This window comes from Mus musculus, chromosome 1, assembly GCF_000001635.26.
Source record: "Mus musculus strain C57BL/6J chromosome 1, GRCm38.p6 C57BL/6J".
NCBI lineage: Eukaryota > Metazoa > Chordata > Mammalia > Rodentia > Muridae > Mus > Mus musculus.
Window position 1 is genome coordinate 86,763,907 of NC_000067.6, and position 27,270 is coordinate 86,791,176.

At 39.6% G+C, this 27,270-nt stretch overlaps 1 protein-coding gene across 10 annotated transcripts in view; it reads left to right on the forward strand.

The window, feature by feature from the left end:
* Window positions 1-27,270, forward strand: part of Dis3l2 (DIS3 like 3'-5' exoribonuclease 2) — a 348,174-nt gene that overhangs the window by 61,983 nt on the left and 258,921 nt on the right. The window lies entirely within an intron of this gene.

The window sequence follows — 27,270 nt, forward strand, 5'->3', positions numbered from 1 at the left end:
AGAAATGAATCAGATCCAAATGTTTATGTAAAAATACCAATTTGCTAGTAGAAAATTAAGTCAGAAATTTTAGATTTCCAGATTTTAGACATCAGATTTGGCCAATATTTCCTAAGTATAACAAAAGAAATTACAAAGTATAAAAAAAGTCAATAAATTTGATTACATCAAAAATCATATACTTTGTTCTTCTAGAGCCACTGTTTGAAATAAAACAAGATAAGTCACAGATATGGGTAAAGATTGCAAAAAACATTTTCTGACTATGAACTTTTATTTAGAATATAAAGAAATATTAATTCAATAATAACTAAATTACAAAATTCATAAAATGTTTAACAGCTTTACTAAAGATATATGATGGTAAATATGGGAAAAGATATTAAACATGATTAGTCTTTAAGGAAATACAAAGTAAAATCACAAGATACTACAGACCTACTGGAATAGTTAAAGTCAGCAAGATTGACCATGTGTTGGTTAGGTTATGGAGTAACTAGTATTGTTGATGGGAAAAAATGGACAATTCCTTTGGAAAGGAGTTTGGTAGTTTCTTAAAATCTTCAGCATATGACTAATACATGATTCAGCCATTCTGGTTGTTTACCTTAGTGAAATGAAATTATTGGCACATTAATTCTTTTTTTTGACAGGTAGGGAACATATTTTATTACAGTTACAATTCTTAGATGTATCATGTGGCAATGTTATTACTACAGCCAAGCCTAAGCAGGTGTTCATCCACATTTGACCACCAACCCTCTGCAACAGGTAGAAGATAGTACAGCGTTTCATAAAGGTTGAACTTCAAAAATTATACCAAGCCCAACACAGTGGTATTTGTATAAAACAGGCCCAGGACTTTGAACCTTCATCAGACTGGCAACTCCACAGGCTCATAGTTGTGAGTTCCTGAATGGAGGGAGAAAGCAAATGCAGGCTGTTGAACTTGGCCTCCAGGGATTCTTATGCATAAATTGCATGCTGCATGACTGAAAGCGAACTGCATTGCCATGTGTGAAGGGACATGTAGCCTGTCAGTCGCACTTGGGTGAGTCTTTCTCACATAAAATAGAGGGGAAGAAGAAGTATCTCCAGTGGTACTCGGTTGCTGCCAGGCAGTAAGCGAGCTCCTCGTCACACCTGCACACATTTGTTCTCTGCTGGTCCAAACAGGATGCCATGGTCCATGTACTTCCATGGATAGCAGTCTAACTTAGGGCTGCAGCCGGCATCCTGAGCCTGAGAGTAGCAGCAGTCATGGTGGTGGCAGCACCTGAAGGTGAGAGTGGGCAGACTATAGCAGTCAATGGTGTTCGTCATGTGGCTCTCCATGGCCACCAAGGCCACAATAACAGCCATAGTTTACGTAAGCCATCGGAGATCGAGGACCAACACAATCCAAGGTCCCTGCCAGTTCCAGGAGTCCATGCTTGTATACATGTGACCTCCTGGTTGCTCTGTGCTCTGCTTTCCTCGTTTGCTTAGTGCAGGATAAGGTGGCATCACGTCACAGAATAAAGTGCCTCAGACCCCACAAGCAAGAGAAGTGATAGCCAGTTCACAGAACTCAGGATCAGGGGCTAGGAGATTCAGACTGCTGGAGAGGACTGCAGTTAACTATGGGGTTCATGAAGGGAGGACTCTGATGCCAACCCCTCTCCCCGTTCATTTCTGAGTGAAATGCATGAGTGGAAGTCCCTTAACATTTTACAACTGTGAGGCAGTCACAATTAACACTCTACAATCTCCTCACTACCACCAAGAGAGAAACTGAGGTAGTCAAGGGTTGCCCCAAGTTAGGTGGGAGTAAGAGAAGCATATATATATGTCTATTCATTTTTGTGGAATTGTTAATTGCTTGTATATTTCAGAACTCATCACTTTGTACTTTTAGTATATGTAGTTTATTATGTGTTAGTTTTACCTCAATAATGTTGTAGAAAGTACTGAAAATAAACAAAGTTCTTTGCAAAAATGAGTTTGGAGTTCCAGGAAGAGATAGAAAATTCTAATTCAGTAAGGCCTAGGTGATGCCCCAAATTGTGCATTTCTAGTAAGTTCCCAAGCCAAGTTGATTTTCTTATTTTGGGAGTCACACCTTGAGTAAAAGATGTACTCTGTGGAGCAGAAAGGAAAGTAAAAGAAGCAGAGAGGTGTTATGGTCCTTGGATCGGAGCTTTTTGGTGGGGGAAGATAGTTAAGTGAGTAGTGTGTCCATTAACAGTTGTGGCTGGGCCGTTGAGTTCCAGGCTAGATCTTTGTACCCTCTGTCTATGAAAAGAGATTGGCATGGGCAATCATAGGCTTGACTGGCAAGGCGCTTCCCCTTCTCGTAATTGCTGCCAAGGGCTGGTGTAGGGCTGCAGGGGCTACACTCTTGAGTGGCAGTTTTGATATGCTTCTTTAACTTTAAGAAGTTTGAGATTTGGATGCCATTCTGGTTTCTTATTCTGTGTCTGTGGAGTTCCCAAGTGTCTTCACAGGGCCTGCTGACACTGGCTTTGGTTCTTTTCAGATCAGTTCCATTAGGCACATCCCTTAGGCCTCATTAGTCCATGTATTTTTCAGCTTCTCAGTTTGAAGGGCTTGGAGGTCTGTTTGCTGTGACCTAGCTGTGACAGTTGTTGGTGACAGAATCAAACTAGACAGAGGAGAATATTCAGACTGTCACTAGAAATTCCTGACATGTATAGTAAAGCCAACTCAAAACATGGTGGCCAGTTGTATTACAGGTTTGTTAGTATAAAAACATGTTGTTATTACAAGGGATCTCTAGTTAGGAGTATAAGTAAATGTGAAGTAATTGGCTTATTTGTCTTTGCTTCTTTATGCTTGCTGTGTTCACTCTCTTGGGTATGTAAACTACAGTGCCTTTAGGGTTTTAGAGGAAAACAACAGTTCTTTTAGTTATAGTAGTAAATAGTCAATTTATTTCACAGCATGCTTTTTGGCAAAATAGATAGCTATAAAAGTATCAAGCTGTGAGGCAATGATAAAAATAATTTACTCTTGCATAACAATTTAATTTCAGAATTCTTTCAAATTTTTAGTGTTTGTATATAAGAGACATCTACTGAAGGATTTTGAGGGACAAATGATAGTTTCTTTACTTTGACAGTTGGGGAACTAAGATACTGTGAGGGTGTGTGATTTGAACAGAGTTTTGAGCAGAGCCAGGGGTAGAATCAGATCTTTTGACCTGGGACCCTTTTTTTCTCAGGTGTTGCAATGGGCGCTGATGGTGGGAGTAGTGTCCAAGCATTGGCCGTGTTTCTTCTTGGAGCTGCACTGGATAACCAGTGGCTTCTCCCATTCATCCTGCCCTGGGTAAGATCCTGGAGATATAAACAGAATAGGTCCCAGGTTTGCCCTTAGGGAGCTCGTGGGTTGGTTAGAAGGGGATGGAAAGAATTATGGTAAGGTTTACAACATGGAAAGAAATGCATCATTATTTGAGCAGCAAACTCTGAGACAGTTGGGGAAGGTGGCATAAAGGTTACATTAGAATTCAGGTCTGAGGGATGAAAGCTTTTGTTTTGTTTTATTTCAGGATGAGAATGATTTGTCAGGAGAGGGTTATAGAAACATCAGGTTTCAGAGAAGAACATGTGGGTTGAAGTATTGGCTAAATGAAGCCCCTCTGCTGACTTGTCCAGACATGTTGAAGAAGAGCAGGGTAGATCTATCTGCTCTCAAGACCCTATCCACTGTGGGAACCAGTTCCCCTGGCAGCTCATACAGTCTCCTGAGATACTGCTTGGATTAGAAATGTTTGCTAGGACTGGGGAGATGACTCAATTGCTAATGTGCTCACTAAACAAGCCTGAAGTTTGGATCCTCAGTATCCACCAAAAACCAAACCAAACCAAAACAGGTACACCAGTGCACCTCGGTAACCCCAGTGCTGTGGGTGCGGTGGGGTGATGGCAGCAGGGGCAGAGCTGTCAAGAGCTTGTTGTCCAGCTTGTCTAGTTGAATGTCAAGCTCCAGCTTCGGCTAAAGGACCTGTTTCAAAAAATAAGGTAGAGGGCTGTGTGTGGTAGTATACATCCTTAACCTAGCACTTGGGAAACAGAGGTGGGCTGATCTTTTGAATTTGAGCCAGCTTGTTCTGCAGAGTGAGTTTCTGGACAGCTAAAGCTACATAGAGAGACACTGTCTCCAAACAACAACCACAACCACAATCACATGATGAGGCAGAAAGTGCTAGGGGAAGACATCTCTTTTTTTTTTTCTTTTTTAAAGATTTATTTTATTTTTTATGTGAATAACTGTCTTCAGACACACCAAAAACAAGGCATCAGATTCCATCACAGATGGTTGTGAGCCACCATGTGGTTGCTGGGATTTGAACTCAGGACCTCCTAAAGAGCAGTCAGTGCTCTCAACCACTGAGCCACCTCTCCTGCCCAGAAAGTAAGAAAAGCCACTATGTTTCTCCTGGTTTTGAACTGGGGACCTCTTGCATGTTAGGCGACACTATTGAAACACCCTAGGGGAAGACATTTGACATTGACCTTTGTCTTCCACTTTGGTGCTCACCAGCAGGCCCACACATGTGTATAACACACACACACACACACACACACACACACACACACACACACACACACACACACACATTTGTTTGCTGGCTTTTCATTTTTTTCTTTGGTTCTTGTTTCTTCTCATCCTTTTCTCAATTTAAAATATTTATCCTTCATAACTATTACCCTTCATCTTTTGTGCATGTGTGATGCAGTGTGCGTGTGTATGTGTGTGTGTCTGTGTCTGTGATGGAGTACATGTGGAGGTCAATAGACAAGCTCAGGTTTTGGCTCTTGCCTTGTTTGAGTCAGGGTCTCTTCACCACTTTGTGAGCTGGTTGGCTGGTGAGTGAGTTTATGGAAGTTTCTTGATTCTGACTCCTGACTGCCATTTTTCTGTAGAGTTTCCATGGAGCTACAGATGCTTGTGTTACTGAGATCAACTTTTTAAGTCTTATTTACTTTAGTATTATTTTTTTGGGGGGAATCTGAATTCAGGTTGTCAGGTTTGCACAGTAAACACTTTTACCCCCTGAGTTATCTCTCTGGCTCTCTGTCCATCTCTTAAACAATAAAAAATATATCCTCTTATTTTCCATCTCTTAATACTCCAGTATAGTATACTACAAAGAAATATAAGCCTGACGATTGTGAATTTTTTATGTATGCTCTTGTAGCAGTTCGTGTACTTTGCATCTCATTCTTTAGTATCTCTTCCTCAGTTTTGTGAATGTGAAAAATGGGCTTTACATAGCTTAATGTAATTAATTAATATTAATATAACTAAGGAGTAAGTTGAGTTCAGATTTATGTTTCCTGATTTTTTTTTATCTCATTGATATTTGTTAATCCAGGAATAATCAAGGGAGTTATTTGATCTGTAGATGAGTATGTCTGTAGCATAGAATTTGCTTGGATTTAGAAAAAAAAAACTGTATGTTTTAGCATTAGATAGCATCTTATGTTGCCACCATGAATAATGAAGTTGACTTTATTCAGTTGGAATGTCTGAAGCCTAGTGTCAATCCCAGAAAATAATTTAGAGAAAATTACTTAGTGCTCTGGAAGCTGTGTGAGGACTAGGAGGTGTGCTCCCAGAGTTTTGCGGAGGCAGGTGTTGGTAATGGGCTTCGGAGCCTTACCACCAGGGACCTGACAGCTGATCTGACAGTGAAGCCTAAAGCAAGAGCCATGGTGCACTGGTCAGAGCAGATAAAAGGGGTGATGGACCTAGATACTGTCCTGGCTCTGTGGCAGCAGAGGGCAAGCGACACAGTACAGATTTTCAAGGAGCAAATAGGTAGTTGTAGAGAGGTGGCATTCCAGAGATGTGGCACTCAAGTCTTAGTGCCAGTCACCCGACTTGGAGCACAGGGAGGCACACACAGGGAGTATGGTCCAGAGCAGAAGTAGAATTTTGAGAGGCAGAATTCTGGGATTTTTTGGAGCACAGGATTCAGCTCTGGTGTCTTGGCTCCGAATGATGGGTTGAAAAGGAAGCCCTTCCATGAACTTGACTGGGAACTGAGGTGAGCAGCTTAGCCTATGCAGCCATAGTAATCAGCTCCGAGAAAACCAGAGGAAAGGAGGCTGACAAGATCATGGTAAAATTAGACTCAGGCAGATAACATAGTGGGAAACAACTTGACTGAAAGTTCAAGTGGAGGTTTTGCTCACTGGGACTTAGCCTTTGCATTCTTTTGACTGAATATTAAAGGTGTCATAAGTCAAGACTGGGGTCTACTTGATATATTGATACCTCCTGGAAACCTCATGCTAGGGACTGATTCACTTAGTTATCACGAATCACCTCCTATATCATTGGTTCCTTACATTGGTGTGAGAGGACAAGTGGGAGGAAACCAGGCAGCTATTGTGCTGGTTAAGTCTCCAAATGCTAGTGGGTCCCTCAGCTTACAGTGAAACAGAGTATAAGCATGGACAGCCACTGCACACTCACCAGCATGTCTGTTGTGCGCTTACTAAGCAAGCTTACTTTTGTGCAGGGGTAGTGACGCTTAAGCTGCTAGAGCTCAGTTGAATGTTTTTAAGAGAAGATTGGCTCAGAAAGAAATAGCCTGACTCCGGAAGAATAAAGGAAGTACTGATAGGAGTGCTGCTCTTGTTCTAAATTAAACAAATACAAAAATCAAAGTGTACATTTAATCCCTAATTTTCAGTGGTCACAACACTTTGGACCAGAACAGTAAATTGTTTCCTTTAACGATCAACGTTTACTTCAAGTGATTGTTTGAAAGTTTTGTCTTCCAAGTTCTTCTTTAAATATGTACCCATCATGCTAGATTATATTTAATCCAATCTCTTACATAATCACTATCGTTTTGGATTGTTGTCAATTCCAATGAAGTTAGAATTTCTTAGAACTGTTTGCTTTCTTGGCCTGCATGGCAGTCCCAGAAAGGACTTGGAACGTACTTGATGATGGAGGGAATGTTTGGGAGGCTTACCTGGAGTGATGCAGAGGGAGCTATGTCTATTGTCGTGATCCGGCTTTCCTGGGACTCTTATGCACACAGCCTATGTTAGCAGTCATCCTTTCTTCTTCAACACTGTCAGCTCTGGGCTCAGACACTTCAGGCTCCTGCCTGTTCTAAACATGTCTTCAGATCTCTGTAACTCAGGTTGAAATGTCAGAAATAAGGAATGTATCATTTAATACAGCAGCTCATTTGTGCTGGAAAACTCCCAATTAATATTTTAGGATTATATGTTAAAATGAATTTCATTCCTCCTTAATTCCATGGAGACGGTTTGGTGAAATCCATATTCATTGCAGTGAATGAGTTAACGTAGACAAGATATGGCAAAGATGACATATGAGTTCTCAAAAAATGTCCGATATTTATTACTGTTATTTCTAGAAATGAAAACTATAAAGCCATACTTTGGCCAAGATCACATAGTTCAAATGTATTATTTGTAGCTCTTCTGTTTGCTACTGATAACAATTGTACATAGGAGATATAAAATATTGGTATCTTAGAATATCTGACTGCTAAATAGTCTACATGGTAGGTAAGCTTATAGTGTGGAATAGTGTGATTTATATTTTACTGATACTCCTCCCCAGTAAGATCCTCCAGTATTTTTGCTTTGCATTATCTTTCCTCCAGAGCTTAGACTAGTTGGGACTGTGGCCATATGTTCCTCTTGCCATGTACTCCTATGGAAGAAGGAAACCAACAACATTTAAAATACCTGGTCTAGAAATGATGGAGTCCTTCTTATTTGTTGGTCAGAATGGCTCTACCCATTCAAAAGAGGAACAAGAGGTGCAGTCCTCCCAAGAGTGTGTAGGCAGGGGTAGCAGGATCTATTTGCCAAATGGTGTTTGTGGCTGTCACACTGGATTAATTATACTCATTATATGTTGCATGCTGAGTAGCCATTTGAAAAATATATGCCAGTGCTTGTGGGATGAGCTTCTACACCACTTACTGCAAATTCATTCCTATTAATGAAAACAGAATTCAGAAGTAGCTGAAAGTGATCCAGATGGACTTCAAGGTCACCCTTGGTTAGGTAATCAGGCTTTAAAGAACATTCTGTGAAACAAAGTGATTTTGTTGTTTTTTAAATTAAGTTGATGGTGCAACAGTATAGTTTTAATAAGTGGGAAGCTAAAAATGTTATATTTTAAAGAAATATACTGGGATTTATCTACCTTATCCAGTAATGATACAGGGGACACACACACACACACACACACACACACACACACACACACACACACACTACTGTCTTATGAACTTAGGTAATATATACCAGGCAAAAATATTTTGTATAGTGGGCTATTGAGAAAACAATGGTAGAATTGGAGAGCCAAATATATTTTAGTGCTTTGAAACTTAAAATGCAAGAGACGAGGCAAGGCTGGTAAATAGAATATGAGGAATGGTGTCAGATCTTGAAATGTCTTGCTGTGCAAGAAAGTCTAATATTAACATGTAAGCTTTGGAGAGCCATAGACTTCCCTGGAGAGTGGTAGTCACATACTAAAATATCCCAGCTGGTTGGGTGCATGACTTAAAAGGAAGGGGAAAAAATGGTGGGAGATTGATGGGAACATTTGTTCAGAGAGCCTTAAGGAGGGATGATAAGCCACAAGGGCATTGAGGAAGTTGAGGAGTTGAGTTTAGGTTGAGTAAACCTAGTGATTAGATATAGTAAATAAAGTAGAAGGCAGAAACTAGGATGAGTCTTATTCTTTGTGCTCAGGTGAATGAGGGGATAGTAGCATTATTTGCTATGGTAGGATCTAGAAAAGAGAGCAGGCTCAGAGACTAAGGCAGGAAGAGTTCATTTGGTCTTGAGTTGGACATGCACAAGAAGGAACATGTAACTTTGTAAAGCTAGAAGTTAGCTTTCCTTTGGGATTTAGAGCTAAGGTATGAGACCTTGACTAGAAGTAGATGTTTGGTGGACCTCAGTGTCTTCATTAAGTAGAGATTTTATGAAAAGATAAAAGAAGTATGGAGCCTGAGGAGCACTGAAGCATATCTGCAGGGAAGAGCATCCAGTGAGGGAGAGTGAAAGCCGGGGCAGAAAGACACAGAGAGTACCTAGGAGAGGATGTGGTCCTGGGAATGGGGACAGGGGACATCTGAAGGAGGAATGCAGAGAAATCTTCCTAGGAACTTAGTTTTGGTTAATATGGAACATCTATGATATTGATTGTTGGAGCAGTTTTGGTGGAGTAAGAAGGCAGGAACCAAAGCACCTCTAGTCTAGGAGCACATATGAAGACCCAGAAAGACAAGTGATCTCACAATAAGGGTCAGGTAGCTGATGGGCACTTTTGTTTTGAGATGGTAGAAAGTTAAATATAGCCCTTTATGTTGGGATTCTTGCTCAAGTAGCCTATGTGAAAAACATACAATTTCGATTTAATTATTTATATTTTAATTAGGATAAGCTCAACAGAGATCCAAAGCTAGAGTTTGAGAACAGAGCAATGAGAATAGACAGACACAGTGCTAGAAGCTGGAAGAGGCTGGAGAGCAGAGGACTCGGTCTACAGGACTGAAGGCAGACACAGGGGCAAGCCAGAGAAAGCCAGAAAGGGTTTCAGAAGTAAATATACCCAGGGAAGTTGGCCAAGATAAGGAAGATATCTCATTGAACAATTTTCGGGAGCATAGGAACTTTGTACAGGAGGAGTTGACTTCTGGAAAAGGCTAGATAGCAAACATTTTAGACTATGGGCCTTCCATATTGATCACAACTTCTTTGCTGTTTTTATTTCCTATAAACAGTGAAAGACTGTATGTAAATGAACATGCATAGCTGTGTTTCCACACAGCTTATAGAAATTACAGGATTTGGGCTATAAACTGTAGTTTCCAGCTCTATTGTAGAGGTTGTAATTATACCTTATGAAGGAGCTTACTTCTTCCTTATAAAGAGCCTGGTGGGCCTGGATACAGGTATCTCTTTTTCATTTCTAAAATGTATGTAGACTATGCTAGAAAATATATGACTCTTTTGAATCTGTTCCAAAATCTACTAATTCAATGTTGAATTTTCTTGAGTTTTTAGATTTTAAGTTAGAAAATGTCAAGAACTCTCTGTCTCTGTAGGTTCTTAGGATTTAGTTGTCTGGGTTCTGTATTCTTTCTCTCTCTTTTTCTGTATTTTTCTCTTTAAGGTGAGAACATTTATTTAAAGTCTGTTAAGAATTCTGGGGGCTGAGGAGATATTAATAGCTCAGTTGGCAAAGTTCTTGCCTTGTGTGCCCAAGGCACTGGGCTTGCTTAGTAGCCTCACATCAAGTGGGCCATGGTGGCACAGGCCTATAATCTACAAGCTCAGGATGAAAGGGTAGGATGATCAGAAGGTCAGTCATTCCTGACCAAAGAGAGAGTTCAATGCTAGCCTGAGCCACAAGAGACACTCTCAAACAACAACAACAACAACAACAACAACAACAACAAAAACAACAAAAACCAAACAAACCTGGATGTATTTACCACAGCTTTAGGTCCACTAAACCCTTTTTGTTGTATGTATGTATGTATGTATGTATGTATGTATGTATGTATGTATGTACATGTGAGTGCATGTGCCATGTCCTTTCCTTCCACCATTTGAGTCCCAGGAATTGAAATCAAGTCTTTAGTCTTGGTTGTAAACATCTTTACCTGCTGAATCATATTGATGGTCTGTTTTAGGTCTTTTCTGATCAGGCTAGAAATGAATCTTGCAGATAATATTCTAAGTGATATATTTTGGAATAGAGGCCACATTGTCCACCTTAACTCTCTGACATGGCTCTCTGCTCAGTATGGCTCAGTCCAGCTTCTCATTCTGTTTCACCTCTACTGTCCTTGGGCTCTGCTCTCATGCTTAATGCCTTTGTCATTATTTAGCAGTGATAACTTGAATTGCTCTTTGCAGTGATCAGAAAAAGGCATTCATTATGCCTAACAAATTCATCCCTTTTTAATCTTTATTTGAAACAGGGTCTCATGTAGCTAATGCTGGCCTTGAACTCACTATGTAGCTGAGGCTAGTCTTGAACTCCTGATCTTTAGATTTCCACCTCCCAAGTGCTTGGATCACTGGCATGTACCACTATGCATGTCTCTCCTAAGTTCTTTGGAAGCCAAAATGATGTCCTGTCATTTAGTAGTCATCAACTAAAGCTTGGTGCTTGAGGCAAGGGACAAAAATGCAAGGCCACCAGCAGTTTCTGGGACAGGCGAGACCCAGAGAGCTTCTGAGGCGGCGCCATCTTCGGCTCCAGACAACCGGCCACCTTCCTGGCCAAAGCAACACAGCTTCTGGGAAAGATCCTGTTTTGGGCCTTCATCTTCAGCCAGGAGGAGGTCCAAACACCAGATACCTGTGCACCTTCCCTGAAAGAGGAGAGCTTGCCTGCAGAGACTGCTCTGACCACTGAAACTCAGAGGAGAGAGCTAGTCTCCCACGTCTGCTGATAGAGGGTAACAAAATCACCAGAGGAACAATCTCTAAACAAAGACAACTATAACAACTAACTCCAGAGATTGCCAAATGGCGAAAGGTAAACGTAAGAATCCTACTAACAGAAACCAGGACCACTCACCATCATCAGAACCCAGAACACCCACTTCGCCCAGTCCAGGGCACCCTAACACACCTGAAAAGGTAGACCTGGATTAAAAAGCATATCTCATGATGATGGTAGAGGACATAAAGAAGGAATTTAATAACTCACTTAAAGAAATACAGGAGAACACTGCTAAAGAGTTACAACTCCTTAAAGAAAAACAGGAAAACACAACCAAACAGGTAGAAGTCCTTATAGAAAAACAGGAAAACACATCCAAACAGGTGATGGAAATGAACAAAACCATACTAGACCTAAAAAGGGAAGTAGACACAATAAAGAAAACCCAAAGTGAGGAAACGCTGGAGATAGAAACCTTAGGAAAGAAATCTGGAACCATAGATGCCAGCATCAGCAACAGAATACAAGAGATGGAAGAGAGAATCTCAGGTGCAGAAGATTCCATAGAGAACATCGGCACAACAATCAAAGAAAATGGAAAATGCAAGAAGATCCTAACTCAAAACATCCAGGAAATTCAGGACACAATGAGAAGACCAAACCTACGGATAATAGGAGTGGATGAGAATCAAGATTTTCAACTCAAAGGACCAGCAAACATCTTCAACAAAATTATTGAAGAAAACTTCCCAAATCTAAAGAAAGAGATGCCCATGAACATACAAGAAGCCTACAGAACTCCAAATAGGACCAGAAAAGAAATTCCTCCCGACACATAATAATCAGAACATCAAATGCACTAAATAAAGATAGAATACTAAAAGCAGTAAGGGAAAAAGGTCAAGTAACATATAAAGGCAAGCCTATCAGAATTACACCAGATTTTTCACCAGAGACTATGAAAGCCAGAAGAGCCTGGACAGATGTTATACAGACACTAAGAGAACACAAATTCCAGCCCAGGCTACTATACCCAGCCAAACTCTCAATTACCATAGATGGAGAAACCAAAGTATTCCACGACAAAACTAAAATCACCCATTATCTCTCCACGAATCCAGCCCTTCAAAGGATAATAACAGAAAAAAAACAATACAAGGACGGGAACCACGCCCTAGAAAAAACATGAAGATAATCCCTCAACAAAACTAAAAGAAGACAGCCACAAGAACAGAATGCCAACTTTAACAACAAAAATAACAGGAAGCAACAATTACTTTTCCTTAATATCTCTTAATATCAGTGGACTCAACTCCCCAATAAAAAGACATAGACTAACAAACTGGCTACACAAACAAGACCCAACATTTTGCTGCTTACAGGAAACTAATCTCAGAGAAAAAGATAGACACTACCTCAGAATGAAAGGCTGGGAAACAATTTTCCAAGCAAATGGTATGAAGAAACAAGCTGGAGTAGCCATTCTAATATCTAACAAAATCGACTTCCAACCCAAAATAATCAAAAAAGACAAGGAGGGGCACTTCATACTCATCAAAGGTAAAATCCTCCAAGAGGAACTCTCAATTCTGAATATATATGCTCCAAATACAAGGGCAGCCACATTCATTAAAGAAACTTTAGTAAAGCTCAAAGCACACACTGCACCTCACACAATAATAGTGGGAGACTTCAACACACCACTTTCACCAATGGACAGATCATGGAAACAGAAACTAAACAGGGACACAGTGAAACTAACAGAAGTGATGAAACAAATGGATTTAACATATATCTACAGAACATTTTATCCTAAAACAAAAGGATATACCTTCTTCTCAGCACCTCATGGTACCTTCTCTAAAACTGACCACATAATTGGTCACAAAACAAGCCTCAACATATACAAAAATATTGAAATTGTCCCATGCATCTTATCAGATCACCATGGACTAAGGCTGATCTTCAATAACAAAATAAATAATAGAAAGCCAACATTCACGTGGAAACTGAACAACACTCTTCTCAATGATACCTTGGTCAAGGAAGGAATAAAGAAAGAAATTAAGGACTTTTTGGAGTTTAATGAAAATGAAGCCACAACATTCCCAAACTTATGGGACACAATGAAAGCATTCCTAAGAGGAAAACTCATAGCTCTGAGTGCCTCCAAAAAGAGACTAGAGAGAGCACACATTAGCAGCTTGACAACACACTTAAAATGTCTAGAAGAAAAGGAAGCAAATTCACCCAAGAGGAGTAGAAGGCAGGAAATAATCAAACTCAGGGGTGAAATCAACCAAGTGGAAACAAGAAGAACTATTCAAAGAATCAACCAATCAAGGAGCTGGTTCTTTGAGAAAATCAACAAGATAGATAAACCCTTAGCCAGACTCACTAGAGGGCACAGGGAAAGCATCTTAATTAACAAAATCAGAAATGAAAAGGGAGACATAACAACAGATCCTGAAGAAATCCAAAACACCATCAGATCCTTCAAAAAAGGCTATACTCAACAAAACTGGAAAACCTGGATGAAATGGACAAGTTTCTAGACAGATACCAGGTACCAAAGCTAAATCAAGATCAGGTTAATGATCTCAACAGTCCTATATCCCCTAAAGAAATAGAAGCACTCATTAATAGTCTCCCAGCCAAAAAAAGCCCAGGACCAGAAGGGTTTAGTGCAGAGTTCTATCAGACCTTCAAAGAAGACCTAATTCCAGTTCTTCACAAACTATTCCACAAAATAGAAACGGAAGGTACTCTATCCAACTCATTCTATGAAGCCACAATTACTCTGATACCTAAACCACAAAAAGACCCAACAAAGATAGAGAACTTCAGACCAATTTCCCTTATGAATATCGATGCAAAAATCCTCAATAAAGTTCTTGCTAACCGAATCCAAGAACACATCAAAACAATCATCCATCCTGACCAAGTAGGTTTCATCCCAGAGATGCAGGGATGGTTCAATATACGGAAATCCATTAATGTAATCCAGTATATAAACAAACTCAAAGACAAAAACCACATGATTATCTCGTTAGATGCTGAGAAAGCATTTGACAAAATCCAACACCCATTCATGATAAAAGTCTTGGAAAGATCAGGAATTCAAGGCCCATACCTAAACATGATAAAAGCAATCTACAGCAAACCAATAGCCAACATCAAAGTAAATGGTGAGAAGCTGGAAGCAATCCCACTAAAATCAGGGACTAGACAAGGCTGTCCACTCTCTCCCTACCTATTCAACATTGTACTTGAAGTCCTAGCCAGAGCAATTAGACAACAAAAGGAGATCAAGGGGATACAAATTGGAAAGGAAGAAGTCAAAATATCACTTTTTGCAGATGATATGATAGTATATATAAGTGACCCTAAAAATTCCACCAGAGAACTCCTAAGCCTGATAAACAGCTTCAATGAAGTATCTGGATATAAAATTAACTCAAACAAGTCAATGGCCTTTCTGTACACAAAGGTAAACAGGCTGAGAAAGAAATTAGGGAAACAACACCCTTCTCAATAGTCACAAATAATATAAAATATCTTGGCATGAGTCTAACTAAGGAAGTGAAAGATCTGTATGATAAGAACTTCAAGTCTCTAAAGAAAGAAATTAAAGAAGATCTCAGAAGATGGAAAGATCTCCCATGCTCATGGATTGGCAGGATCAACATTCTATAAATGGCTATCTTGCCAAAAGCAATCTACAGCTTCAATGCAATCCCCATCAAAATTCCAACTCAATTCTTCAACGAATTAGAAAGGGGAATCGGCAGATTCATCTGGAATAACAAAAAACCGAGGATAGCAAAAACTCTTCTCAAGGATAAAAGAACCTCTGGTGGAATCACCATGCCGGACCTAAAACTACTACAGAGCAATTGTGATCAAAACTGCATGGTACTGGTATAGTGACAGACAAGTAGACCAATGGAACAGAATTGAAGACCCAAAGATGAATCCACACACCTATGGTCACTTGATCTTTGACAAGGGAGCTAAAACCATCCAGTGGAAAAAAGACAGCATTTTCAACAAATGGTACTGGCACAACTGGCTGTTATCATGTAGAAGAATTGATCCATTTCTATCTCCTTGTACTAAGGTCAAATCTAAGTGGATTAAGGAACTCCACATAAAACCAGAGACACTGAAACTTATAGAGGAGAAAGTAGGGAAAAGCCTCGAAGATATGGGTACAGGGGAAAAATTCCTGAATAGAACAGCAATGGCTTGTGCTGTAAGATCAAGAATCGATAAATGGGACCTCATAAAATTGCAAAGCTTCTGCAAAGCAAAAAACACCGTCAATAAGACAAAAAGGCCACCAACAGATTGGGAAAGGATCTTTACCTATCCCAAATCGGATAGGGGACTAATATCCAATATATATAAAGAACTCAAGAAGGTAGACTCCAGAAAATCAAATAACCACATTAAAAAATGGGGCTCAGAGCTGAACAAAGAATTCTCACCTGAGGAATACCGAATGGCAGAGAAGCACCTGAAAAAATGTTCAACATCCTTAATCATCAGGGAAATGCAAATCAAAACAACACTGAGATTCCACTTCACTCCTGTCAGAATGACTAAGATCAATAACTCAGGTGACAGCAGATGCTGGTGAGGATGTGGAGAAAGGGGAACATTCCTCCATTGTTGGTGGGATTGCAAGCTTGTACAACCCCTCTGGAAATCAGTCTGGCAGTTCCTCAGAAAATTGGACGTAGTTCTACCGGAGGATCCCGCAATACCTCTCCTGGGCATATATCCAGAAGATGTCCTAACCGGTAAGAAGAACACATGCTCCACTATGTTCATAGCAGCCTTGTTTATAATAGCCAGAAGCTGGAAAGAACCCAGATGCCTCTCAACAGAGGAATGGATACAGAAAATGTGGTACATTTACACAATGGAATATTACTCAGCTATTAAAAAAATGAATTTATGAAATTCCTAGGCAAATGGATGGACCTGGAGGGTATCATCCTGAGTGAAGTAACCCAATCACAAAGGAACTCGCACAATATGTACTCACTGATAAGTGGATATTAGCCCAGAAACTTAGGATACCCAAGATATAAGATACAACTTGCCAAACGCATGAAATTGAAGAAGAACGAAGACCAAAGTGTGGACACTTTACCCTTTCTTAGAAATGGGAACAAAACACCCATGGAAGGAGTTACAGAGACAAAATTTGGAGCTGTGACGAAAGGATGGACCATCTAGTGATTGCCATATGCAGGGATCCATCCCATAATCAGCTTCCAAATGCTGACACCATTGCATACACTAGCAAGATTTTGCTGAAAGGACCCAGATATAGCTCTCTCTTGTGAGACTATGCCGGGGCCTAGCAAACACAGAAGTGAATGATCACAGTCAGCTATTGGATGGGTCACACGGCCCCCAATGGAGGAGCTAGAGAAATTACCCAAGGAGCTAAAGGGAACTGCAACCCTATAGGTGGAACAACAATATGAACTAACCAGTACCCGGGAGCTCTTGTCTTTAGCTGCATATGTATCAAAAGATGGCCTAGTCGGCCATCACTGCAAAGAGAGGCCCATTGGACTTGCAAACTTTATATGCCCCAGTACAGGGGAACGCCAGGGCCAAAAAGGGGGAGTGGGTGGGTAGGGGATTGGGGGGGTGGGTATGGGGGACCTTTGGGATAACATTGAAAATGTAAACGAGGAAAATTCCTAATAAATAAATAAATAAATTAAAAAAATGCAAGGCCACAAATATGAAGTGAATACAGAGTCAGAAATAAAGGATATGCCTTATAGATTGGTACAGAGAAAGGGGAATTACCCAGATCAGTGGCTGAAATATATAGTTAGTAGGGGGAATGTAGTGGGTCATTTGCTACTTTGCCATTGGACTTATGTGGAGAGTGAACCAGTTATTGTGGGTAATCTTAGAAATCTAGTCAGGAATACCAGCACAGAACACAGAAACAGGTGTGAGGATTGCTGTGAGCTAGGATGGTATTTGAATAGTGTCATTCCTGATGTAAAATAGAGGTGTGAGTTTGCAAGACATAATGAATGCCTTAGTGCGATAGGGCTAATTTTCTTGAGGAACTCAGCTTGAGAAAGGTAGTTTAGAGGAGCAATGCAGAGAAAAGTGGGGTGACAGAGAACAATCTGGGTATGATGGAAGTGTCAACAAGATTACCAAATAGTCCTGGGGAGGGCCAAGGAATGCTTTTTGGAAAGAAAGTTTGGGAGGAAATAATGGCTGGAGAGAAAATTAAGCACAGAGTGTGTAAAGAACTCAAGCTGGTTTAGATTCAGGAGTCTCCATCAGCACTCCTGAATGATGATCTACATGGGAGTAGTAGCTGTAGATGCTTTCTCCCAAGGCCCTGGCAGAGGCAGACTGTGCACTTGAAAACCTAGTGTCTTAGTCCATTTTGTGCTGCTATAACAAAATATTTGAAAATATTTCTAAAGAAAAGAAACTTGTTCTTACAGTTTAGGGGCCAAAAGCATACGAATTCAGTTGTGTTATGAGGGAAGGGTCTTCAGTTTCAATTTGATTCTTTGTTTCTGCCTCTGAATTAATTTCCTTTTTTTTTTTTTCTGAATTAATTTCCTAATTCAAGCCTTACACTCATCCTTACACTTTGCCACTTTCCGTAGGCATTGGCCTTTATTTGAATATTAAAGACAGAATGAAGGCAAGAGGGTGCTGCACTGTTAAGAGGAGGGAGGGCCTCTGTGACTTGACTGTCTGCAAAGCCTTACCTCCTAATGTACCACCCTGTCACCATCTGTGAGTGTTGAAGGGGGCATGCTCAAACTGCAGCATCTACCGATGTTTCCAGGAAAAAAAAAATCCTTCACCAAGGGTTGTAAGTGTCCAACCCTTCTCTGTGTCTCTGAACACATGACACAGACGGGAGTGGACTCTCTGTAACCATCTATGAGGGTATCTGCAGCTGTTAAGTGCTGTTGTTTTAGGCCTTTGGGGTAAGATCTGGTTGTCTTTAGAAAATGAGGGGTTGAACATTGGCAGCCAGGGTATGGTGACTCTGCCACTTCTCTGTGACATACACTTGGTGTTAGCTGTGCTATTCCCTTTGGATTAATCTGAACACAGGCAGCTCCAAATGTGGTCCATGTGTCAACAGCCTCACACATTCTCAAGCTCTATTCCCAAGACCCAGTGCATTAGAATTTGTGGTTAACAAGAGCCCTGTGTGATCTGTGTGAGCATTAGTATTTAAAAAGTACTGATGTAGATGATTAAGGAGAACAGAATAATGTCCTTTTGTGTTTTGTGTCCTTAAAAGAATATCTTCTGTGTTGTAACACATCAGCATTTTGACTGCTTGGTGGCTATGCTACACTGAATGGCTATACCACATTTTATCTTCTCAACAGATGATGTACAGTCATGAAGTATTGTAACACTTCTTTACCTTCCAAACAAAGAATTGAAGAGAGGAAGCACATATACACACACTGTTTTTAGCTGGAAGGCAGCCTTCTGTGTGTAAAGTGATGTAGAATCTCCCTGTGTAGGCTCCAGGTGCTCGCTGTATTCTCTACTCTCCCTCTCCCTCCCCTCCCTAGTTAGCCATAGTAAATGGAGGGAGAGGAGAGGAGAGGAGAGGGGAGGGGAGGGGAGGGGAGGGGAGGGGGGAGGAGGGGGAGGGGGAGGGGGAGAGGAGAGGAGAGGAGAGGAGAGGAGAGAGAGAGAGAGAGAAGATTATTTGTATAATGGTAGGCAGAAAAATGTGTTTATTGACTAAAGATTAGGTTGATCTGTTTTGAATTGTTTTTATTCTAAGAAGAGTTCTATAACCTTTTTCTTTCCCATTTTCAGAGACCTTTTAAGTTCAAGTAGTTACATCATTTTTCTTAATAGTCTCCAGTTTCTCTCATTTTTTCCTGAAGAATTACCTCTTAGCATATCTGTAATGATGCATTTTTTTTCTATTTTCTTCCCATTAATTGAGACCATGTTTTAGTTCTTTTCAATATATTTTGAAATCTTTTTGGAAGTCAACAAAAAATTTATCACTTTCGAATAGTGGGGGCCAAAATACCTGAGAAAAACATAAAGTAGGGCAGATTGCTTTGGGCACACAGTTTGGTGCATGGTTTCGGAGAATTCAGATCTGATTTCAGAGGGTTTGGTGCATGGTTGCTTGGCCCCATGAACATGGTGTCGGATCAGTGTGAGTGTATGGAGGAGGCCATTGACCTCAAGACAGACAGGAAGCAGAGGACAAACAAGGGTCTCAGGGTTAGGTATAGCTTTCAAAGTTGCTATGTTGAGGACTTGGATCCATTAGGAGTCAGTGTTTGTGCAGGGTGAGAGAGAAGAACCTAGGTTCATTCTTCTTCACGTAGACCTTGCGATTTACTAGCACTACTTGTTGAAGGTGCTATCTTTTCTGTAGTGAGTAGTTTCGACATCTTTGCCAATTGTCAGGTGGCTATGGTAGTGTGGTCATGTATCTGGGCTCTCAGTTTTATTGATCTATGTGTCTGGTTTTGTAACAGCACTATATTTTTCTTCCCATTACTATGGCTGTGTTGTATAACTTGAAATCAGATGTAGTGATATCTTCAGCAGCATTCCTTTGCCCAGAATTACTTTAGCTATTTGTGCTTCCATAGGAATTTGAAGATTTTGTTTTGTTTTCTGGGAAATGTACTTGTCTTTTGCTTTAGATGGCATTCAAGCTGTAGATTGCTTTTGGTAGGAGGGCCATTTTTATAGTATTAATCCTAACAATTCATGAGCTTAGAAAATCTATCTTCCAGTGCCTTCTTCAATTTTATTCTTCAGTATTTTAAAGTTTTCATTTAGAGATATTTCACATTTTTGTTAGGGTGTCCCTCATTCTTTCTCTTTAAGCTCGTCCTTGGTATATAAGAAGGCTACTGGCTTTTGTGTGCTACTTTATATATCCTGATGCTTTGATGAAAGTGTTTATCAATTCTAGGATTTTTTAATGGATTCTCAGGGTCTCCTTATGTAATCTTATCACCTACAAATATACTCATATTTGTACCTCTTCTTTGTTTCACTTATTGCTGTAGATAAGATATATAGAAAATATCTAATAAAAATAAATGAAAAAAGAAAAAAAAGATATCTAATACTATATTGAATAAGAGTGGTGATAGTTGATACTCTTGTCTTGTCCCTGATTTTAGTCTAAATGCTTTTGACTTTGCCCATTTAATAAAATGTTGCTCTAGTTTTATCATATATAATCTTTTTTATAGTTAGATACAATCTTTTTATTTTGAATTTCTTTCCAATTTTCCAGTATATGTGTGTGTGTGAGTGAAGGAGGGAGCAAGAGAGTGGGGGGTGGGGGAGGTGTGCTGTGCACCATCCTTGATTGATCTTCCACATTATCCAATGAGGCAGGGTCTCTTAAACCAGAGCTTGCTGATATTGCTTATTTTGATATCACTATACCTGATTTAAAATTATACTACAAAGCCAAGTTAATCAAATTAAATCAAATCAAAACAGAACAAAATACATAGTGCCACCTCAAAACCAGGCACATGGATCAATTGAATTGAGAGCCCATATACAAGGCCACACAATTATAACTATCCTCTGCCTCCACTTTCAGAGTCAGGAATTGCAGGCAGGTCACTTTCCCATCCAGCAATTGTGTGGGTTCTGGGGAACTAAACTCCAGTTCTCATGTTGTGTGGCAAATGCTAAACCATTGAAAAGATGTTAAACATGAAAGTATATTGGATTTTGTAATTCCTCTCTTTATATCAAGGTGACCATTGGTTTCTGTCCTTGAGAAGGTTTATGTAGTTTATAACATTTATTGATTTATGTATATTGAACTGTTCATGCATCTGGAACCAACTTGATCACTCTGAATAATCTTTTTGATGTTTTCTTGAATTTATTTGGCAAGTGTTTTTTGGAAAATTTTGCATATATGTTATTTTCTTGTTGTGTCTCTAGGTTTAGTATAGCTTCATAAAAGTTTGGTAATGTTCTGCTCTTTTCTATTGTATGGATAGTTTGAGGAACATTGGTGTTTGTCTTTCTTTGGAGCTTTGACAAAATCCACCAGTGACTCTACCTGGGCCTGGATTTTCTTTTTTACTTGGGAGATTTTTAATTATTGGATCAGTTTCATTGATTATTATAGATCTATCTAAATTGGTTATCTTATCATGGTTTTGTTTTTGTGGTCTTAATGCATCTAGAAATTAGTTCTTTTAGACATTCTGATTTATTGGAATGTATATTTTAAAATAATACCCAATGATTTTCTGAAGTTTGTCTCTTATAGTGGCTTCCCTTTTCTTTTTTCTTTTTTCTTTTTTCTTTTTTTTTGATTTCTTTTCTTTTCCTTTTATTAGATATTTTATTTATTTACATTTCAAATGTTATCCTCTTTCCTAGTTTCCCCTCTGAAAATCCCCTATGCTCTCCCCACTCCCTCTGCTCTCCAACCCACCGACTCCCACTTCCTGGCCCAGGCAGTCCCCTATACTGGGGCATAGAACCTTCACAGGACCAAGTGCCACTCCTCCCATTGATGATCGACTAGGCCATCCTCTGCTACATGGCTCTGCAGCTAGAGCCATGAGTCCCACCATGTGTTTTCTTTGGTTGGTGGTTTAGTCCCAGGGAGCTCTGGAGATACTGGTTAGTTCATATTGTTGTTCCTCCTATGGGGCTGCAAACCCTTTCAGCTCCTTGGGTACTTCTCTAGTTCCTTCATTGGGGACCCTGTGCTCTGCCCAAGGAATGGCTGTGAACATCCACTTCTGTATTTGTCAGGCACTGGTAGAGCCTCTCAAGAGACAGCTTTATCAGGAGCAATCTGATAAAGCAAACTCTTGTTGGTACCCACAATAGTGTCTGTGTTTGGTGGTTGTTTATGGGATGGATCCCTAGGTGGGTCAGTCTTTGGAAGGTCATTCCTTCAGTCTCTGCTTTACACTTTATCTCTGTAACTCCTTCCATGGGTATTTTGTTCTCCCTTCTAAGAAGGATTGAAGTATCCACACTTAGATATTCCTTCTTCTTGAGTTTCATGTGTTTTGCAAATTGTATCTTGGATATTCTGAGCTTCTGGACTAATGTCCACTTATCAGTGAGTACATATCATTTGTGTTCTTTTGTGATTGGGTTACCTCACTTAGGATGATATCCTTTAGATTCATCTGTCTAAGAATTTCAGGAATTCATTGTTTTTAATAGCTGAGTAGTACTCCATTGTGGTCATGTACCACATTACCACATTTTCTGTATCTATTCCTCTGTTGAGGGACATCTGGATTCTTTCCAGCTTCTTGCTATTATAAATAAGGCTGCTATGAACATAGTGGAGCATGTGTCCTTATTATATGTTGGAGCATCTTCTGGGTATATGCTGAAGAGTGGAATTGCTGGATCTTTAGGTAGTACTATGTCCAATTTTCTGAGGAATTGCCAAACTGATACCCAGTGGTTGTATCAGTTTGCAATCCCAACAACAATGAAGGAATGTTTCTCTTCCTCCACATCCTCACCAGCATCTGCTGTCACTTGAGTTTTTGATCTTAGCCACTCTGACTGCTCTGAGGCGGAATCTCAGTGTTGTTTTGATTTGCATTTCCCTGATGATTGAGGATGTTGAACATTTTTTTTTCAGGTGCTTCTCAGTCATTTGGTATTCTTTAGTTGAGAATTCTTTGTTTAGCTCTGTACCCCATTTTCCCCCAATTTTTAACACAGTTATTTAGTTTTCTGGAGTCCATCTTCTTGAGTTCTTTATATATATTGGATATTAGCCCCCTATCGGATTTAGGATTGGTAAAGATCTCTTCCCAATCTGTTGGTTGCCATTTTATTGACAGTGTCCTTTGCCTTACAGAAGTTTTGCAATTTTATGAGGTTCCATTTGTCGATCCTTGATCTTACAGCACAAGCCATTGCTATCTGTTCAGGAATTTTCCCCTGTGCCCATATCTTTGAGGCTCTTCCCCACTCTCTACTCTATAAGTTTCAGTGTCTCTGGTTTTATATGGAGGTCCTTGGTCCACTTAGACTTGAGCTTTGTACAAGGAGATAAGAATGGATCAATTTGCATTCTTCTACACGTTAACCTCCAGTTGAGCCAGCATCATTTGTTGAAAATTCTGTCTTTTTTTTCTCACTGGATGGTTTTATCTCTTTTGTTAAAGATCAAGTGACCATAGGTAGGTGGGTTCATTTCTGGGTCTTCAATTCTATTCCATTGATATATCTGTCTGTCACTGTACCAGTACCATGCAGTTTTTATCACAATTGCTCTGTAGTAAAGCTTTAGGTCAGGGATGGTTCCACCGGAGGTTCTTTTATCCTTGAGAAGAGTTTTTGCTACTCTAGGTTTTTTTGTTATTCCAGATGAATTTGCAGATTGCTCTTTCAAATTCATTGAAGAATTGAGTTGGAGTTTTGATGGGGATTGCATTGAATCTGTAGATTGCTTTTGGCAAGATAGCCATTTTTACAATGTTGATCCTGCCAATCCATGAGCATGGGAGATCTTTCCATCTTCTGAGATCTTCTTCAGTATCTTTTTCCAGAGATTTGAAGTTCTTATCATTCAGATCTTTCACTTCCTTAGTTAGAGTCACACCAAGGTATTTTATAGTATTTGTGACTATTGAGAAGGGTGTTGTTTCCCTAATTTCTTTCTCAGCCTGTTTATCCTTTGTGTAGAGGAAGGCCACAGATTTGTTTGAGTTAATTTTATATCCAACTACTTCCCTGAAGTTGTTTATCAGGTTTAGGACACTTCTAGTGGAATTTTTGGGTTCACTTATATATATATTATCATATCATCTGCAAATAGTGATATTTTGACTTCTTCCTTACCAATTTGTATCCCTTTGATCTCCTTTTGTTGTCTAATTGCTCTGGCTAGGAATTCAAGTACTGTATTGAATAGGTAGGGAGAGAGTAGGCAGCCTTGTGTAGTTCCTGATTTTAGTGGGATTGCTTCAAGTTTCTCTCCATTTAGTTTGATGTTGGCTACTGGTTTGCTGTATATTGCTTTTGTTATGTTTAGGTATGGGCCTTGAATTCCTATCTTTCCAAGACTTTTATCATGAATGGGTGTTGAATTTTGTCAAATGTTTTCTCAGCATCTAATGAGATGGTCATGTGTTTTTTGTCTTTGAGTTTGTTTATATAGTGGATTGCGTTGATAAATTTCCATATAGTTCTATATGTAGGAACCATCCCTGCATCCGTGGATGAAACCTACTTGAAAATGATGGATGGTTGCTTTGATATGTTCTTGGATTCGGTTTGGGAGAATTTTTGCATCGATATTCATAAGGGAAATTGGTCTGAAGTTCTCTTTCTTTGTTGAGTCTTTGGTGTAGATATCAGAGTAATTGTGGCTTCATAGAATGAATTGGGTAGAGTACCTTCTGTTTCTATTTTGTGCAATAGTTTGAGGAGTATTGGTATTAGATTCTCTTTGAAGGTCTGATAGAACTTTGCACTAAACCCGTCTGGTCCTGGGCTTTTTTTTTTTTTTTTTTTTTTTGGGTTGGGAGACTATTAATGACTGTTTCTTTCTCTTCAGGGGATATGTGACTGTTTAGATCACTAATATGAGTTTGATACCTGGTATCTGTCTAGAAAATTGTCCATTTCTTCCAGGTTTTCCATTTTTTTTGAGTATAGGTTTTTGTAGTAGGATTGATGATTTTTTGGATTTTCTCAGATTCTGTTGTTATATCTCCCTTTTCATTTCTAATTTTGTTAATTTTTTTTCTTTTCTAATTTTTTCTATTTGGATATTCTCTCTCTCTTTTACGTAGTTTGGCTGAGGTGTTGTCTGGTTTTTTTTTTTTTTTTTTTCAAAGAATCATCTTTGTCATTGTTGTATTTGTTTTGTTTTCATTTTATTTAACTTCTCCCGATACTAATAATTTCTTTTACATCTACTGATTATTTTCTCCTCCTCCTCCTCCTCCTCCTCCTCCTCCTCCTCCTCCTCCTCCTCCTCCTCCTCCTCCTCCTCCTCCTCCTCCTCCTCCTCCTCCTCTTCTTCTTCTTCTTCTTCTTCTTCTTCTTCTTCTTCTTCTTCTTCTTCTTCTTCTTCTTCCCCTTCTCCTCCTCCTCCTCTCTCTCCTCTTTCTCCTCCTCCTCAACATATATCATTAAGTTATTTTTTTGAGATCACTCTCATTTTTCTATAGGCAACCAGAGCTATAAACATCCCTCTTACATTTATAGGTTTGGAATGTTGTGTTTCAATTTTCATTTCATGCTAGGATTGGCTTTATTTCCTTCCTGATTTCTCCTTGTTCAATGGCATGATACTCCATGAATTTGTAGATAATCTATAGTTTTTCTTTCTGTTGCTTTATAATCATAGTCCATAGTGATCAGTTAGAGTACGAGGGTCATTTTTTTTCTACTTATTTTTTTTTATTGGATTGGATATTTTCTTTGTTTACATTTCAAATGTTATCCCCTTTCCTGGTTTCCCCACCTCCTGGAAACCCCCTATCCCATCCTCTCTCCCCCCTGCTTCAGTGAGGGTTTTCCTCAACTCATCCACCCACCTACTCTAACCTTCCTGCCTTCAATTCCCCTACAGTGGGCATGTATTGAGCCTTCATTAGGCCCAGAGACCTCTCCTCCCATTGATGTATGACAAGGCCGTCATCTGCTACATAGGGAGCTGGAGCCATGTGTACTCCTTGGTTGATGGCTTAGTTCCTGGGAGCTCTGGGGGGTCTGGTTGGTTGATATTGTTCTTCCTATGGGGTTGCAAACCCTAACTTACAAGGATCATTTAAATTTTCTCTTATCTGTTAAGAATTGCTTTTGAGGGTCTGGAGAAATAACTTGGCAGTTTAAGAGCACTCATTCTTCCAGAGGACCTGGGTTCCTAGCACTCACCATGGTGGCTAACAACCAGCTATAACTGCATTTTTAGAGGATCTCATGCTCTCTTCTGGCCTCCATGGGTACTGTATAGACATAGTATGTAGACTCATGCAGGCAAAACATCCATATGCATTAAAAATTAGACAGAGAACATTTAAGGGCTGGAGATGGATCAGCAATTTAGAGTACTGGCTGTTCTTTCAGAGGACCCAGGACTAGAGAGATGGCTCAGTGGTTAAAAGCACTGCTGCTCTTCCAGAGCTCTTGAGTTCAATTTCCAGCAATCACATAGTGGCTCACAACCATCTGTAATGGGATCTGATGCCCTCTTTGGTATGTCTGAAGACAATGACAGTATACTCACATATATAAAATAAATAAAGTTTTTTATAATGGGTGATATTTGACTTGCAGATTGAGAGTTTACCAGATGAACATTTAGGAGAGAAGAAAACATTTCAGGCAAAGGACTATGTGTTTAAAGAAGCAATAGTAATAGTGTTCTGTTAGATCTCAGTCTTGTCAAGTCCACTGAGATTACATTCTAGATTTCTACTTCCTGGCTCTGAGCTTTGAATTGAAGAAAGCATTCACCTGTAAATGGGGTGTTTGTTGGTGGAAATTAATGAGTTAGAATCATCTAGGATAGTCCTTGGGAAGTCCTTTGATGCTTCTGAAAGGGTGAGTCTCATTTGTTCCTTTACTTCTCTTGAAGCCAGCCACCTAATGCCTGGCATACAGTAGGCAGGGAATAAAGATTTGTTGAACAATCTCAGTATTTGACCACATTAGAAAAACATCTGGTTCATTTCTTTTGATGTAACATTTTGTGACTAGAAAGAAAGAGCATATGGTGAATTCACTAGGTTTTGTGAT